The 16,385-nt window shown below is 45.1% G+C and overlaps 1 long non-coding RNA gene across 1 annotated transcript in view; it reads left to right on the top strand.

The window, feature by feature from the left end:
- Positions 1 to 8,513, top strand: part of LOC120868885 — a 9,620-nt gene extending 1,107 nt beyond the window's left edge. The window contains exons 2-3 of the long non-coding RNA XR_005722335.1: positions 1,728 to 1,734; positions 8,494 to 8,513. This is a non-coding gene — a long non-coding RNA (uncharacterized LOC120868885). The remainder of the gene's footprint in view (positions 1 to 1,727; positions 1,735 to 8,493) is intronic.
- Positions 8,514 to 16,385: the final 7,872 nt, after the last annotated feature.

The raw sequence follows: 16,385 nt of genomic DNA, 5'->3' as shown, positions 1-16,385 counted from the left end.
TTGCCTAGGAGCTATAACACAGTTTGTCCAAGACCCGAGAGCTGTGACGCGCAGAGGGCTTTAATGTCCGTCGCTCCAAATCTTTTTTGTGACGAGACAAAGAACCGAGGAACATACACTCGCTTGACATCTATGGTGCCATGATTCGGATGTAACCTGGCTGAAACAACCTTCGCGTGGAAGAGGCCAAGCACAGCTGGAGCCCAACTCAGCGAAGCTCCCTTGGTAGAGGCGGAATGTGAAGAAACCCGGCACAGGGGAAGGCCCATCGTGCTGGACAGTGAAAAACAAACTCAGCAGAAAGGTCACGCGGCCCAGTCTCAGATCCCAGAAGACCTCCGGTTAAGGTAAGAGGTCCTCGCTGGAGGGACATGCCTAGCGAAATCTTAATTCCTTTACAGTCTCTCGTTTTTTGTTCCCTCAAACCTCCTGCAAACAGGCGGGTGGCAGGATGCACAATTGAGGGACTCTGGAGAGGCTACTCCTCAGCATGTCCCAAAGGCGATATTTGCTGAGCCCCAGTAGCTGTTCCACAAGCCGATGGGGGTTCTTCTGTCCTTTCTCTTCTCTGTGTCAAGGATCAGACCAACGAAATTGTGAGCACTGGTCAGATATTTAGCAAATTTTCCGGCGGGCTATGAAGGGGATTCCTTGGCACGTTTTTCCCACTGCTTTTTCCTCCTGTCCTTCAGCTCTCTCTCGGGACTCAAGCTCGGCCAAAACTAATGAAACTCAGGCCCTGATGTCTCACTGCAAAAATTCATTGAGAGACAAAGCTGTAAGAGGTGGATTTGTTAGGATCCAGAGAGAAACCACTCTTCAGGGTGTGAACCATTCATTGCCAAGGGCAAGGGCTGGGGTCATGGAATTAGGCCTGGCTAGGTTTTGTGAAGGGATGGAATTCATATGCTAATGAGTGGGAGGATCATCCCTACCATTGGGGAACCACCCACTCCTCCCTCTTTTGACCACGCCTTGGAGCTGTCCTGCCACCACTGGGTCTGTCTGTTGGCTTATAGATTAGGGATTCAGTTCAGTTCCGTCACTCTGTTGTGTCTGACTCTTTGCAACCCCATGAATCGCAGCACGCCAGGCCTCCCTGTCCATCACCATCTCCCAGAGTTTGCTCAGACTCATGTCCATCGAGTCCGTGATGCCATCCAGCCATCTCATCCTCTGTCGTCCCCTTCTCCTCCTGCCCCCAATCCCTCCCAGCCTCAAAGTCTTTTCCAATGAGTTAACTCTTCGCATGAGGTGGCCAAAGTACTGGAGTTTCAGCTTTAGCATCATTCCTTCCAAAGAAATCCCAGGGCTGATTTCCTTCAGAATGGACTGGTTGGATCTTCTTGCAGTCCAAGGGACTCTCAAGAGTCTTCTCCAACACCACAGTTCAAAAGCATCAATTCTTTGGTGCTCAGCCTTCTTCACAGTCCAACTCTCACATCCATACATGACCACAGGAAAAACCATAGCCTTGACTAGACAGACCTTAGTTGGCAAAGTAATGTCTCCGCTTTTGAATATGCTATCTAGGTTGGTCATAACTTTTCTTCCAAGGAGTAAGCGTCTTTTAATTTCATGGCTGCAATCACCATCTGCAGTGATTTTGGAGCCAAAAAAAAAAAAAGTCTGACACTGTTTCCACTGTTTCCTCATCTTTTCCCATGAAGTGATGGGACCAGATGCCATGTTCAGCTTTAAGCCAACTTTTTCGCTCTCCTCTTTAGGGATTAAGTACTTTAATTTTACTTTTCATCTTGGACCCAGTTGGTTTTAATTGGTTTACATTATACCCTTGTGCTATGTCATTCTTTCAAAGGTTGTGCTCTGCCCCCTTCCCTCCTGTTTCATGCCTTTGCCTGAGCCCCATCCAGACCCACAAGGTTGCCTCTACAATCTTCTGGAGAGACAACCAGAAAATAGCTGGCCTTGGGAGGGAAATACTCTATAATACCCAACCCTCTAATCCTACGTAGTACTGGTCACACTGGAGACCTTGGGGATGCCCAACTCCAGTCCGGGAATCCCAGGAGGTCATCACGCCTTGACCTGCCTAGGGATCAGGCCCTCGAAAGGTTGTCACGCCTCAACCTGCTCAGGGATCTGCCAGTCCCAGGGGTCCCAGGAGGTCATCACGCCTCGACCTGCCCAGGGACCCAATTCTTGGGAGGCCGTCACACCTCGACCTGCCTGGGGATCTGCACCCTGACCCGGGGACGCCTGGCTCTCAGGTTGCAACAGTTCTGGGTAGGATAAGCTCCAGAAAGACTCACACCTAAGGAAGTCTACCTATGGAAACAGAAGGAAGCCTATTGCTTGTGGGACTGTGCCCAGTCTCAGCAATAACTCAGGAGCCCAATGAGAACCCCATTGCCTTTTTGGAAAGGCTGAAAGAGGCCCTCCAAAAATTTACCAATCTGGACTTAGACTCTTACGAGGGACAGGTGATTTTAAAGGACAAATTCCTGTCCCAACGTGCATCAGATATCAGAATTAAGTTACAACAGCTACAACAGCAGGACCCCGCTGCCTCTTTAGATGAGATGGTCCAGACAGCCACCAATACCTTTTATAACAGAGAACAGGAGAAAGAGGCCAAGCCCCAGGAGAAGGAGAGAAAGAAAGAGACAAGGCATGCCCAGATGCTGGCTGCCCTCCAGAGAAGGCCCATGGCAAGCCCAGAGTCCTTGAAGGACAAGGCATGAGACAAATGCCTGATCTGTAGACAGGCAAGGCATTGGGCCAAAGAGTGTCCAAACCGCGACAAGTCTCCTAGAAGGGCTTGCCACAAATGCCATCAACTGGGACACTGGGTGGCACTCTGCCCTCGGGACCCAAGAGCCTCAAGGTCAAGCGCCAAGCCTACCCTCATGATGGTTCAAGAAGACTGAAGCGGCCCGCTCCAGCCAGCCCACCTGTCACAGATAACCATCACGGGGCTGGAGCCAAATGTGCAACTGGATGTGGCGGGTAGGTCCGAGAATTTCTTGGTTGACATAGGGGCTACCTACTCTCTCTTGATCTCCTACTCTGGAGCCTTCTCCTCCCAAACCTGTACCATTTTGGGTGCTACAGGAAAAGCAACTACTAAAAGATTCACCCGAGCACTTCTTTGTTGCTGGGATGGACAAATATTTTCCCACCAGTTTCTGGTGGTCCCTGAGTGTCCTGCTCCCTTATTGGGAAGAGATATACTCACCCTTGTGATGGGAAGTTTTTCAGCCCCTAGAGCTCTACAGCTCTTGGTTACTACTAAGGAACCCATTACACCCTCAATAGAGAGGGACCAAAAACCATGGGAAGACAAAATTAACCCCCAGGTGCGGGACCAGGGGATTCCTGGACGAGCCTACCAAGCCAAACCGGTGATCATTGTCCTCTGAGATCCCACTCGGTTTCCTAACCAGAAACAATACCCTCTCAAAAGAGAGGCTCGGGAGGGACTATAGCCTTTAATAAATAAATTCCTTGCTTGTGGGCTATTGGTCCCCACCAGTTCACCATGTAACACCCCAATCCTCTCAGTAAAGAAAAAAGACGGAACCTGGCGAATGGTTCAAGATCTCCAGATCTTAAATGAAGCTGTGGTCCCCCTCCATCCCACAGTACCCAATCCCTATGTAGTCTTGGGAGAAATCCTACCCAGTGCCAAGTGGTTTACAGTCTTGGATCTCAAAGATGCATTTTTTTGCATACCACTGGCTAAAGAATCCCAATATCTTTTTGCCTTTGAGTGGGAGGCCCCAGGAGAAAAACGCCAACAGATGACTTGGACAGTATTACCTCAGGGGTTCAGAGATAGCCCCCACCTGTTTGGACAGGCCCTTAGCCGGGATCTCCTAGATCTGGACCTGGGACCTAATGGAAAAATATTACAATATGTAGATGACCTACTAATCTGCTCTCCAGATGAGAAAAGTGCCCAACAACATGCAATTCAGGTTCTAAACTTGGCAGAAAGGGGATATAAAGTCTCCCGTGCTAAGGCACAGATGGTCGAGACAAAGGTCACTTACCTGGGAGTTCAGATTACACATGGGTCCAGGAGGCTGTCCTCTGATCGGGTACAAGGAATCCTCCAGTTGCCCTCCCCTACGACTCAAAAACAATTGCGAGCTTTCCTGGGGCTAACTGGATATTGTAGAATCTGGATACCCAACTATGGTCTAATTGCCCAGCCCTTATATGAAAGCTTAAAGGGACGAGATTATTCAATCCCACTGATGTGGGGAACTCCTCAAAAGAGGGCAGAGGCTACACTAAACCAGGCCTTAACTCAAGCACCTGCCTTGAGGTTGCCAGACCCAGAAAAAGCATTCCAACTTTATGTCCATGAAAGAGAGGGACTAGCTTTGGGAGTGTTAACTCAAAGGTTGGGCTCTGAGCCCCAGCCTGTAGCTTACTTATCCAAAAAGCTTGATTCAACTACCCGAGGCTGGCCCCCCTGCCTTCGAAATCTTGCAGCTATTGCAATCATGATAGAAGATGCTTTAAAACTCTCCTTTGGGGGCAAACTAACTATTTTTACCAGCCACCAAGTAAAACAACTCCTAAATGGGAGAGGCCATTTATGGATGTCTGATCAAAGAATCCTCAGATGTCAAGTAATGTTGATGGAAAATCCAGGCCTCACTATATCCCCGTGTGAGGTTCTTAACCCAGCCACCCTCCTGCCTACCCCCAAGGGCTCTCCCCTCTTTCACTCTTGTCTAGAAACCTTAGACCACTGGACAAAACCCTGAGAGGGATTGTCAGAAGATCCTCTGACCAATCCTGAGGAAATCTGGTACACTGATGGAAGCAGCTTTGTCTTGGATGGAAAAAGAAGAGCTGGGTATGCAGTAGTCTCCAATTTAGAGACCATAGAGGCTAAGCCTCTGCCACCAGTCAAGGTACCAGGACATGACACCTGGATTCACTACTCACGAGTCAAGCCATGGAAGAAAACAGAAGAGGACACTCAATACACCTGTGAGCCCCTGGGAGATCTCAGGACTATCAGTGAGTGCCATTCTAATGAACACCCCCAAAATCTAGTTTCTGGGGATAAGATTTCTCAGGATAGCTCCAAACAGCCAACACAGCTTGACAGAGACTGTATTCCAAAACAGACAGGAGATAGATCTTCTGATCCCTGAACAAGGAGGGACTTGAGCCATCCTGGCGATGTGAATTTAAAATTGACTAATGCCCGTACTAGTCCTTGTTATGCTACATTGATGACGCTTATGATTATTCCATGAACTGTCAATTGTCTAACCTCTTTTGTCTCTGCCCGGGTCAACAAGCTACAACATGCAGTGCCAGTTCAACAAAGATATAAAACTACAGCCGACCATGAAAAATATCACACCCTTAGATGGACACCGCTATAAGGACTCTGAGGCTTGAGACTAGCAAGAGGGGGAGGCCCAATACCCCTCGCCACCCCAGTTCAGCACGAAGTAGCCAGAAAGACCTCGATGTCCCTATTCCCAAAGAGTTGGGCCTCCCATCTATTGAGGGGGGAATGTTAGGTAGGTAGAATAGGGAAAAGGAGTCCAAAATGGCGGTGGCTAAAAGACAAGGAAGGGAAAAGCCTGTGAAAATAGAACAAAAGAAGGTCCGAGGACCAGAGTGAAGACTTCAGGTAGAACAAACAGCACTCCTGGCTAAGCCCAATTTGCATAGGGCAGGCCCAGGTGGAGGAAAAACATATAAAAGGAGGAGCCAAAGCCTTGCTCTTTTCCTCTCTCTCTTCCTCTCCTGTGTGCATGTGCTCTTTCTCTCTCTTCCTCTCTCTCTCCCACACGCTCCTCCACTCTCTTCTCTTCAAGTCGTTGGGTTGGCATGCCCTCGTGCTTCAAGGATGTATTCTCCTGCTATCTTCTAAATAAAATAGAGCTGTAACACTGATTTGCCTAGGAGCTATAACACAGTTTGTCCAAGACCCGAGAGCTGTGATGCGCCGAGGGCTTTAATGTCCGTCGCTCCAAATCTTTGTTGTGACGAGACAAAGAACCGAGGAAAATACACTTGCATGACACTCTGCCTTTTCTAAAACCAACTTAAACATCTAGAAGTTCACAGTTCATGTACTGTTGAAACCTGGCTTGGAGAATTTTGAGCATTACTTTTCTAGTCTGTGAGATGAGTGCAATTGTGTGGTAGTTTGAGCATTTTTGGGCATTGCCTTTCTTTGGGATTGAATGAACACTGACCTTTTCCAGTCCTGTGGCCACTGCTGAGTTTTCCAAATATGCTGGCATATTGAGTGCAGCACTTTCACAGCATCATCTTTTAGGATTTGAAATAGCTCAACTGGAATTTTATCACGTCCTTTAGCTTTGTTCATAGTGATGCTTCGTAAGGCCCACTTGACTTTGCATTCCAAGATGCCTGGCTCTAGGTGAGTGATCACAGCATTGTGGTTATCTGGGTCGTGAAGATCTTTTTTGTATGGTTCTTCTGTGTATTCTTGCCACCTCTTCTTAATATCTTCTACTTCTGTTAGGTCCATACAATTTCTGTCCTTTATTGTGTCCATCTTTGCATGAAATATTCCCTTCGTATCTCTAATTTTCTTGAAGAGATCTCTAGTCTTTCCCATTCTATTTCTTTCCCCTATTTCTTTGTATTGATTGCTGAGGAATGCTTTCTTATCTCTCCTTGCTGTTCCTTGGAACCCTGCATTCAAATAGGCATATCTTTCCTTTTCTCCTTTGCATTTAGCTTCTCTTCTTTTCTCAACTATTTGTAAGGCCTCTTCAGACAACCATTTTGCCTTTTTGCATTTCTTTATCTTGGGGATGGTCTTGATCACTGCCTCCTGTACAATGTCATGAACTTCCTTCCATAGTTCTTCAGGCACCCTGTCTGTCAAATCTGATCGCTTGAATCTATTTGTCACTTCCACTCTATAATTGTAAGGGGTTTGATTTAGGTCATACCTGAATGGTCTAGTGGTTTTCCCCACTTTCTTCAATTTAAGTCTTAATTTGGCAATAAGGAGTTCATGATCTGAGCCAGAGTCAGCTCCTGGTCTTGTTTTTACTGACTGTACAGAGTTTCTCCACCTTTGGCTGCAAAGAATATAATCATTCTGATTTTGGTATTGACCATCTGGTGATGTTCATGTGTAGAGTCTTCTCTTGTGTTGTTAGAAGAGGATGTTTGCTATAACCAGTGTGTTCTCTTGGCAAAACTGTTAGCCTTTGACCTGCTTCATTCTGTACTCCAAGGCCAAATTTGCCTGTTATTCCAGGTAGTTCTTGACTTCTTACTTTTGCATTCCAGTCCCCTATAATGAAGAGGACACCTTTCTTTGGGTGTTAATTCTGGAAGGTCTTGTAGGTCTTCATAGAACTGTTTAATTTCAGCTTCTTCAGCATTACTGGCAGGGGCATAGACTTGAATTACTGTGATATTGAATGGTTTGCCTTGGAAACGAACAGAAATCATTTGTCATTTTTGAGATTGCATCCAAGTACTGCATTTCAGTCTCTTGTTGACTATAAGGGCTACTCCATTTCTTCTAAGGGATTCTTGCCCACAGTAGTAGATATAAGGGTCATCAGAGTTAAATTCATCCATTCCCGTCCATTTTAGTTCACTGATTCCTAAAATGCTGATGTTCACTCCTGCCATCTCCTGTTTGACTACTTTCAATTTGCCTTGATTTATGGACCTAACAATCCAGGTTCTTATGCAATATTGCTCTTTACAGCATCAGACTTTACTTCAATCACCAATCATATCCACAGCTGGATGTTGTTTTTGCTTTGGCTCCATCTCTTCATCCTTTCTGGAGTTATTTCTCCATTCTTCTCAGGTAGCATATTGGGCACCTACTGACCTGGGGAATTCATCTTTCAGTGTCCCATCTTTTTGCCATTTCATACTGTTCATGGCAAGAATACTCTCAAGGCAAGAATACTGAAGTGGTTTGCCATTCCCTTCTCCAGTGGACCACGTTTTATCAGAATTCTCCATCATGACATGACTGTCTTGGGTGGCCCTACACAGCATGGCTCATAGTTTCATTGAGCTAGACAAGGCTGTGGCCCATCTGTTGAGTTTGGTTAGTTTACTGTGATTGTGGTTTTCATTCTGTCTGCCCTCTGATGGATAAGGACAGACTCTCTTTACATCCCTTAAAAAACAGCTTCTTGTTGTCCTTGGAACAAGATCCAAGCTCCTCATGGTGGCCATCAGAGTCCCAGCCCATCTCCAGGGATCTCAGACTTAGTTTACTCACCCTCCTGCTTGCAGGCCCTGGCCAGCTGGCCCTCTGACAGTTTCTAGGACTTGCCAGATTCTTCCTGACTAATTATTTTGACTTCTATTTCCTCTTCCTAGAACACCCTTCCTTGAGTGGTTCTGGTCACCTACTTCTCGTCCACTTTCCAGCCTAAATATAATTTTTAGAGGGGCCTCCACATACCTCTTAAAGTTATTCATTATCACAGCACATGGTGCCTTTCTGTCACAGTTCATTAGAAATAAAAATAAAAGAGACTTCCCTGGTGGTCCAGTGGTTAAGAATCTGCCTTTCAATGCAAGGGACACAGGTTCCATCCCAGGTCAGGGAACTAAGTATGATCCTACATGTCATGGGGCAACTAAGCCCAGGTGCCCCAACTAATGAGCCTCCAAATACTGAACTCATGCTCTGCAACCAGAGAGTCACATACTGCAGGAAAGATCCTGTGTGATGCAATGGAGATATCATGTGCTGCAACTAAGACCCAACATAGTCAAATAAATTAATTAATGAAAAAATTAGTTAAAAACATATAATCTTTCCCACCTAAACGTGGTTTATTATGCTTACTTATTTGAGGTCTGTCCTGTCCTGAGAGAATGCCTGTCCTTCACCATGGTGCCCCTTGGCCTCCCACAGGGGCTGGAGACTGGAGAACTCAATAAGCATTCGTCGACAAAGTGACCGAATGAATAAACCAGTGTAATTTACTCTTTCAGAGCAAGACTTCTTTCTTGTCTCTCTCTCCTTCTAATAAGGGAAGTGATGCTAAGTGGAAAAACAAAAAAAAACAGCTTATTCCCCCTAGTCTCCTCCTTTTCCTTGGCCACACTTCATTTAACTGGTTATGAAGATAAATTTCTGATGCTATATTTTTCCCTAAGGCACTCTTCAATGTGCTGACTGCTGAGGCCTAAGGTGACAGCTTTTCATCAAGTCTAGGAGGTGTTGCTTGCCCCTGCCAGTCAGAAAACAACACCAAGTCAGAGTAAGAGAGTAGAAATGAAGTCAGCCCATTGTTCCATGTAAATCCCAGAGTAGAAGGGACAGGAGAGCCCGTCTCGGGCTCAGCCCCTTTGTTGTATAAATGAGCAAACTGAAGCCTCAAGAAATCAAGGAAACAAAATCTTGTCCTGTTTCTCCTGACTGTCCCCTCATCACCACCTCTGCCTGCCCCTAGTCAGAGCCTGGATCTGCATGAGGTCATCATCCTGTGGTCTGTTCCTCGCAGGGTCTGTTCTGATAGAAATGCAGAGGGCTGTGCTGTCAACAGCCTGCTTGTCCTTCTTGAGCAGTTAAGGATGCCTGACATCTTGGAGAGTCCTCCACAAATTTGGTTCCATTTCCATGAATTTAATGAGACTTTGTTTTCATTCTCAACCCAAGTCATGCCCTAGGGGTTAATGATGTTTCTAACTCTGTGACTTACAGTGTACGTGTACAACTTTTCTTCATGAATCTTTAATTTACTTCTTGCAAGATCTGAGGCAGGGACACTGCAGGCATCTTGAGAGTCTTACATGACTCGAGTGTCTCATGGACCTGCAGGTATTCTCTGTTGAACTCCCACAACTAATTTGAATTAGTTGTCAAGATTAAAAATTGGGTAATTTTATATAATAATCTGAGATTACAGCCTTTCCTGGAAAAAGACAAATACCCAGAAGTTCTGGGCCACAGTTGTTCGTGGTAATAGTTGACTGGAACTGGGGAGAGGTTGCCCCACGTAGACCTGGGGACACTCCCTGTTTTAACGCAGAGTCACCCCCACTCTCAGTTGCCTTACGTACAGCTGGCTTCATTTTTTATCTGCTCAGCTGTTAATTGTGTGTTTTGTTTTGTTTTGTTTTTTGAGTGTGCAACCCCTAGAATAGCTTTCCCACAGAACTCTGGATCCTGAGGTCTACTGTCACGGTCGTGATGATGTAGCCCTTCACACAGCATGTCCCAGCCTCGGTCATCCCAGGGTGAAAACAGCTCCAGAACCAAGGCTGGTGCTCTGCACTGGAGTGTGGTTATTAGGTGCTTCTGCCAGAACAACTGTGAAATCTACAGCAAGTTAGTCCAGAGGGATTTGGGGGAAGGATGCAGGAGAAACTCAAGATAAGGTGTTAACTATACTAAATTAGGGAAAGGACAGGTTCAGAGAGACTTCCTCCCCACCCCCGCCATACTCATTTACTGAATATTTTTAAAGGTCTTACTATATTCCTGGTACAAAGAGCTAAAAATATAGGTCATGCCCATCCACTTTCTTCCATTACTATCTGCTTATGGTCCTCCCACTCTTCTGAAATAGCTCTCTCAAAGGGCATTCACAGTCTCTGCCATGGACTGAATTGTTTCCCCAACCACTCACCCAAATTCACATTTTGAAGACTTAACCTCCAATGTGATGATATTGGATATGGAGCCTTTGGGAGGTAATTATGTTTAGGTGGGATCATGATTGTGGGCCACCAGATTGGTGAGTTTATAAGAAGAGATGCTAGAGAGCCCCCCTGCCCACAACCCACACACTACTATGCTGTGTGAGAAGATAGGGAGAAGAGAGCTGTCTGCAAACCAAGAAAGAGCTCTCACTAGAACGTCACCATGCTAGCACCGTGACCTTGGATTTCCAGCCTTCAGAACTGAGAGAAAAAAAAAATTGTGTTGTTAAACCACTCATCTACGATGTTTTGTTAATTTGGGTATTCTGCAGCCTGAGCTGACTGAGGAAGGGGGAAGTTCCATCCTTGATCTTATCCCTTTTGCTCTGATGCTTTTTTCCTGGGAAATTTCATCTTTTTATAATGGTTTCAAACTCTTTCCTGAGCTCTAAACCCATATCTCCATTCCTCTGTGTGTGTGTGTGTGTGTGTGTGTGTGTGTGAAGTTGAGTCGTGTCTGACTCTTTGAGACCCTATGAACTATAGCCTGCAAGGCTTCTCTATCCACGGGATTCCTCAGGCAAGAATACTGGAGTGGGTTGCCATGCCCTCCTCCAGGGGATATTCTTAATCCAGGGAATGAATCCATGTCTCTTACGTCTCCTGCACTGGCAAGCAGGTTCTTTGCCACTAGCGCCACCTGAGAAGCCCAGCACAACATCTCCACTCACAGACATGTAAACCACAATGACTCAAATAAACCACTGCACCTTGGCCCATGAATTGATCTCCCTCTTATGATTTTGCTTATTCTTGTCTCCCTTGAATCTATCTTTCAACCTAGAAACTTGAAGTCATACGTGATATATTCATTAGATGGTTGTTTTCTGAGCACTTACTATGTGCCAGGAGTTGGTTTAAATGCCAAGGGGATACAGTAATGTGCAAACTTCCCCGTCCTCATGGGGCTGCCATTCTGGGGGCCTGCTCCTGCCCCCATGTCATGTTGGTTTCCATGTCCTTGGTGCTTAAAACCTCTTCAATCGGACCCTCCCCATTGCCCTCTCCCTCACCCCTGCTGCTTTCCTCATCCTCTCATCACCTCTTACCTGGATGCTTCATGGCTTCCTAACTGGCCCCTGATACCAATCCGCTGCCACTAGCCACCAGCTGACCTAGAAAAGATCAAAACTACTCCACAGCCAAAGACTCTATCTCCCTTTCCGCCAAGGAAAGGAACCCTTTTGTTTGGCTTAAGGCACATTTTCTTTTCTGATCTGGCTTTTTCTGACTTCTCTAGCATTTTTCCTATGAAGTATGCAATATATATGGACTAGTACTTATGGTGTAAATAATCAAGGTGAATTTTTTACCCTTCCCCGAATACATCAGGTTCTTTCCTGATGTTTCATTATCTTTGCATTCACTGTTCCCTCAACCAGCAGGGTCCTTCCCCTACGTCTTCTTGGCCTGAAGTTTGAAGAGCCGGTTCTTTCTTAAAAAAAATTATTTTGGCTGTGCTGGATGCAGCCAGCAGACTCCGTTGCAGCATGCAGCCAGCAGACTTTGTTGCAGCATGCAGACTTCTCTAGTTGAGGGTATGGGCTTAGTTGTGGCATGGAGGATCTTAGTTCCCCAGCCAGAGATCGAACCTGTCCTGCCTGCACTGAAAGCACCAGGGAAGTCCCTTGAAGAGCCACTTCTGAGGCTATGTTCTTTCTGAAACTTGCTAAATTTTTCAAGGTTGTTTTCAAAGCTAGTTGCTCCTATGCCTTTCTTCTTCCCTTCCAAACTCCCACAGAGCTCTGTTGGCGTACCATTGAGATACCTATTGAATTCTACTCTTATTATCTGTCTACCTGCTTTGAGGACAGGATCTATGTCTATTTCTAAATCTCAACACCTGCATCTGCCACATCATTACTAAAGATGCAATCTCCCATCTCAAAGAAACTTTCTCCTGATAGAGAAGCCAGGCCTGGGTGTACACATCTGGAAGTCCATGGTCAATGCTGTATAATGTGAGATTTGTTCCTAAGTATCTCAAAGTGATTGCTGATTTGTGAAGAGGAACTTTTTCTCATTACACCTTTTAATCTGTTTCTTCTGGTGGGTTCCATAGGACTGTGCATTAGTTTCCCATGGCTGCTGTAATGAATTTCTAAAAGCTTGATGGCTTAAGACAACAGGAATCTATTCTCATGGTTCTGGAGGCCAGAAGCACACAATTGGTACCACTGGGTGGAGGTGAAGCTGTGCGCGGGGCTGCTTTCCCTCCAGAGGCCCTGTGAAAGGATCAGTTCCTCAAGTCTTCCAGTTTCTGGTGGTTCCTGGTGTTCCTTGATTTGTGGTTGCATCATGCTAATCTTCAGGGTCAGTCTTCACATCCTCCTCTGCTTTGTCTTCATATTGCCTTCTCCTGTGTGTATGTGTAACCTCCCTTCTGTGATATAGGTGATTGTATTCAACATCTACCTGAATAGTTCAGGATCAAATCCCCACCCCAAGATCCTTAATTTAATTACATATGCAAAAATCCTTCTCCAAGTAAGACATTTATTAAATTCCCAGGATTAGGAGCTGATATCACTGGGGGCCATTACTAGGCCTAGAAAAGAATGTTTCAATGTTGGTGTGTTCAGGAACTTTTAATGTTTGTCTGAAGAGTTGCCTTTTCTTATACAGGCAATTAACAGTTTTGTGTTTTCTTACTGATTCAAAGAATTTTTTCCCCCCTGGTCTGTGCCATGTGGCATGTGTATCAGAGCTCTCTGATCAGGGATTGAACCTGCACCCCCTTCCATTGGAAGGTGAAGTCTTAACCTCTGGACACCCAGGAAAGTTCCTCAAAGAATTTTATTCTTCCTTTTCATTTTCTCTCTCACTTTCTGTGTACGTCTTTCTTTGCATTCTTCTTCTTTTTCTTCTTTTCTATTTTACTTTGGTCTTATTTTCTTATTTTTAAATAATTCAAATAACTTTCAAATAATTCTTTTCCTTTTGTGTTTGTAACAGCTTTATTGAGACATAATTCACATACAGTTTACCATTTCAGTTGTAAAAGTCAACTGAAACTATCATCCTTGGTGGCTCAGTGGTAAAAAATCTGCCTGCCAATGCAGGCGACACAGGAGACAGAGATCAGTCCCTGGGTTGAGAAGATCTGGAGAAGGAAACGGCAACCCACTCCAGTATTCTTGCCTGGAGAATCCCATGGGCAGAGGAGCCTGGTGGGCACAGTCCATGGGGCCACAAAAAGTCAGACATGACTGAGCATGCATGCATGCAGCTACCATCACAATCCATTTTAGAACATTTCTCATCACTCCAGAAAAAATGCTACTTATCCTTGAGCCATCCGTCCTCAGTCTATACCTCCCTACAAGCCAAGTCAATGGTGCAACCTTACTTCAGCTGTTCTTCTTTGTTTCAACCTTCTCTCTCTCATTTCTACTTCCTGGGATCTTGTTCCAAATAAACTACTTCCATGCAAGCCTGTGTCTCAGGCAAACCCAGAAGACAGTTTTGTCTGACAAAATAAGTTGGTAGCCTTTTTTAAAAAACATTCTATAGTAGTTATTTTTTCTTTTTTATTTAGATTTTTAATTTTTGGCTGTAGCATGTGGGATATTAGTTTCCCAACCAGAGATAGAATCTAGGTCCCCTGCGTTGGAAGTGCAGAGTCTTAACCACTAGACTGCCAGAGAAGTCCCTCTCACTTTTCTTGGTCACTGTAGTCAGGACTTTATTTATTGTCTCTTTGAAGGATTGGCTTTTAGTTTTACTGATCATCATTAATTTCTACTGTTGTATTTATTCTTTTATCCTGCTTTCTTGGAGTTTGCTGTGCTGTGCTGTACTTAGTCACTCAGCCATGTCCGACTCTTTGCCGCCTCATGGACTGTAGCCCACCAGTCTCCTCTGTCCATGAGATTCTCCAGGAAAGAATATTGGGGTGGGTTGACATTTCCTTCTCTAGGGGATTTTCCTGGCCGAAGAACCAGGGTCCCCTGCATTGCAGGTGGATTCTTTACCAGTTGAGCTACCAGGAAAGCCTCTTTCTTGAGTCAAAGGCTTCCTGAGTTAACTCATTTATTTTCTTAAAATGTTTTAATATATGAGATATTCCAAACACCCAGAAAGCCAAAAAACACTCCCCATTAATATATATGTAATAAACATCAATGTAACTAAAATCTGGGAACAATTCTGCACCTAATTCCAGTGTGTGGGGATCTGGGAGGAGGGTTTCCCACATCAGAACAAAACTCTCCAACACCAACTGAGTGTTCAGCAATTCAACACAATTCTTATACTCTCTGCTTGGAAAGCATCAGATTCCACAGGTTAAGGAATTCAGTCTCATAAGAATGCCCTCTCCCCCCGTTGCTTCAGATGCTGCTTGTGACTATAGATGGGAGTTTCAACACCTTCCTTAGGTTTGATTAATTTCCTAGAGCAGCACAGAACTGAGACATTTCACTTCCTAGATCACCAACTTATTATCAAAGGCTATAACTCAGGAAAACCCAGATGGAGGAGATGCATGGGGCAAGGTATGGGAAAGGGCTCAAAGCATCCTTGCCTTTCCCTGGCACACCACCGTCCCCCAATCTCCACGTGCTCACTGATGTGGAAGCTCTCTGAACCCTGTCCTTTGAGTCTTTGGTTGGTGGTTTTGTCGCTTAGTCGTGTCCGACTCTTGCGAACCCCAGGCTCCTCTGTCCATGGGGTTCTCCAGGCAAGAATACTGGAGTGGGTTGCCATTTCTTTCTACAGGGGATCTTCCTGACCCAGGAATTGAACCAGGGTCTCCTGCATTGCAGGCAGATGATTTACCAACTAAGCTATGAGGGAAGCCCAAAGGCTGGCTTGTCAGGAGTGGGATTTGAACCCATGCCTCCAGAGGAGACTGCAGTCAGAATACAGTGCCTTAGACAGCTTGGCCATCCATCCTTGAGTCTTTACAGGGGTTTCATTAAGTAGTTATGATTGACTAAATCATTGGCCATTGATAATTGATTCAAATTTTAGGCACTGCCCCTTCCAGGAGGTCAAGGGGTGGAACTAAAAGTTCCAACCATTTAATCCTTTTGTTGTTATTCTCTGGTGAGAAATCTCCCACCCTCAGGTGACCCAGGGACTTTCCAAAAGTCACCTTATTAACATAATAAAAGACATCTTGATAGCTCTCAACACTTGTGAAACTCCAAGGGTTTTAGGAGCTCTGTGCCAGAAACTAGAAGGAAGATCAAATATATGGGCTTCCCTGGTGGCTAAGACGGTAAAGCATCTGTCTGCAATGCAGGAGACCCGGGTTCAATCCCTGGGTTGGGAAGATCCCCTGGAGAAGGAAATGGCAGGCCACTCCAGTATTCTTGCCTGGAAAATCCCATGGACGGTGGAGCCTGGTAGGCTATTGTCCATGGGGTTGCAAAGAGTCGGACACGACTGAGCAACTTCACTATAAATCACAGTATCATACCTAGATTTTAAAAATCAGATTTTTTCAATCTTATTGACTAAAGACTTCTTATTTGTTAATAAAAGCATTTATGACTACGCATTTCCATACAAATATGACATTCATTGCACCTTGATTTTTGTTGGTTGGATTATCTTTTGTTTACCAATATTTTGAATTTTTCTTGCAATTTCTTCTTGTATTCATACATTATTAGAATGATGTCTTTAAAATCCCAAGTGTATTTTCTCCCTGCCTTTTCATATTGATCTCTAATTTTATTGCTCTGTGGACAGAGGATATTAAA

The sequence above is a fragment of the Oryx dammah genome, unplaced genomic scaffold (genome assembly GCF_014754425.2).
Source record: "Oryx dammah isolate SB20612 unplaced genomic scaffold, SCBI_Odam_1.1 HiC_scaffold_2, whole genome shotgun sequence".
NCBI classification, from domain to species: domain Eukaryota; kingdom Metazoa; phylum Chordata; class Mammalia; order Artiodactyla; family Bovidae; genus Oryx; species Oryx dammah.
The sequence above is the reverse complement of the archived record's forward strand: the minus strand, read 5'-3'. Positions and strand labels throughout refer to the sequence as shown.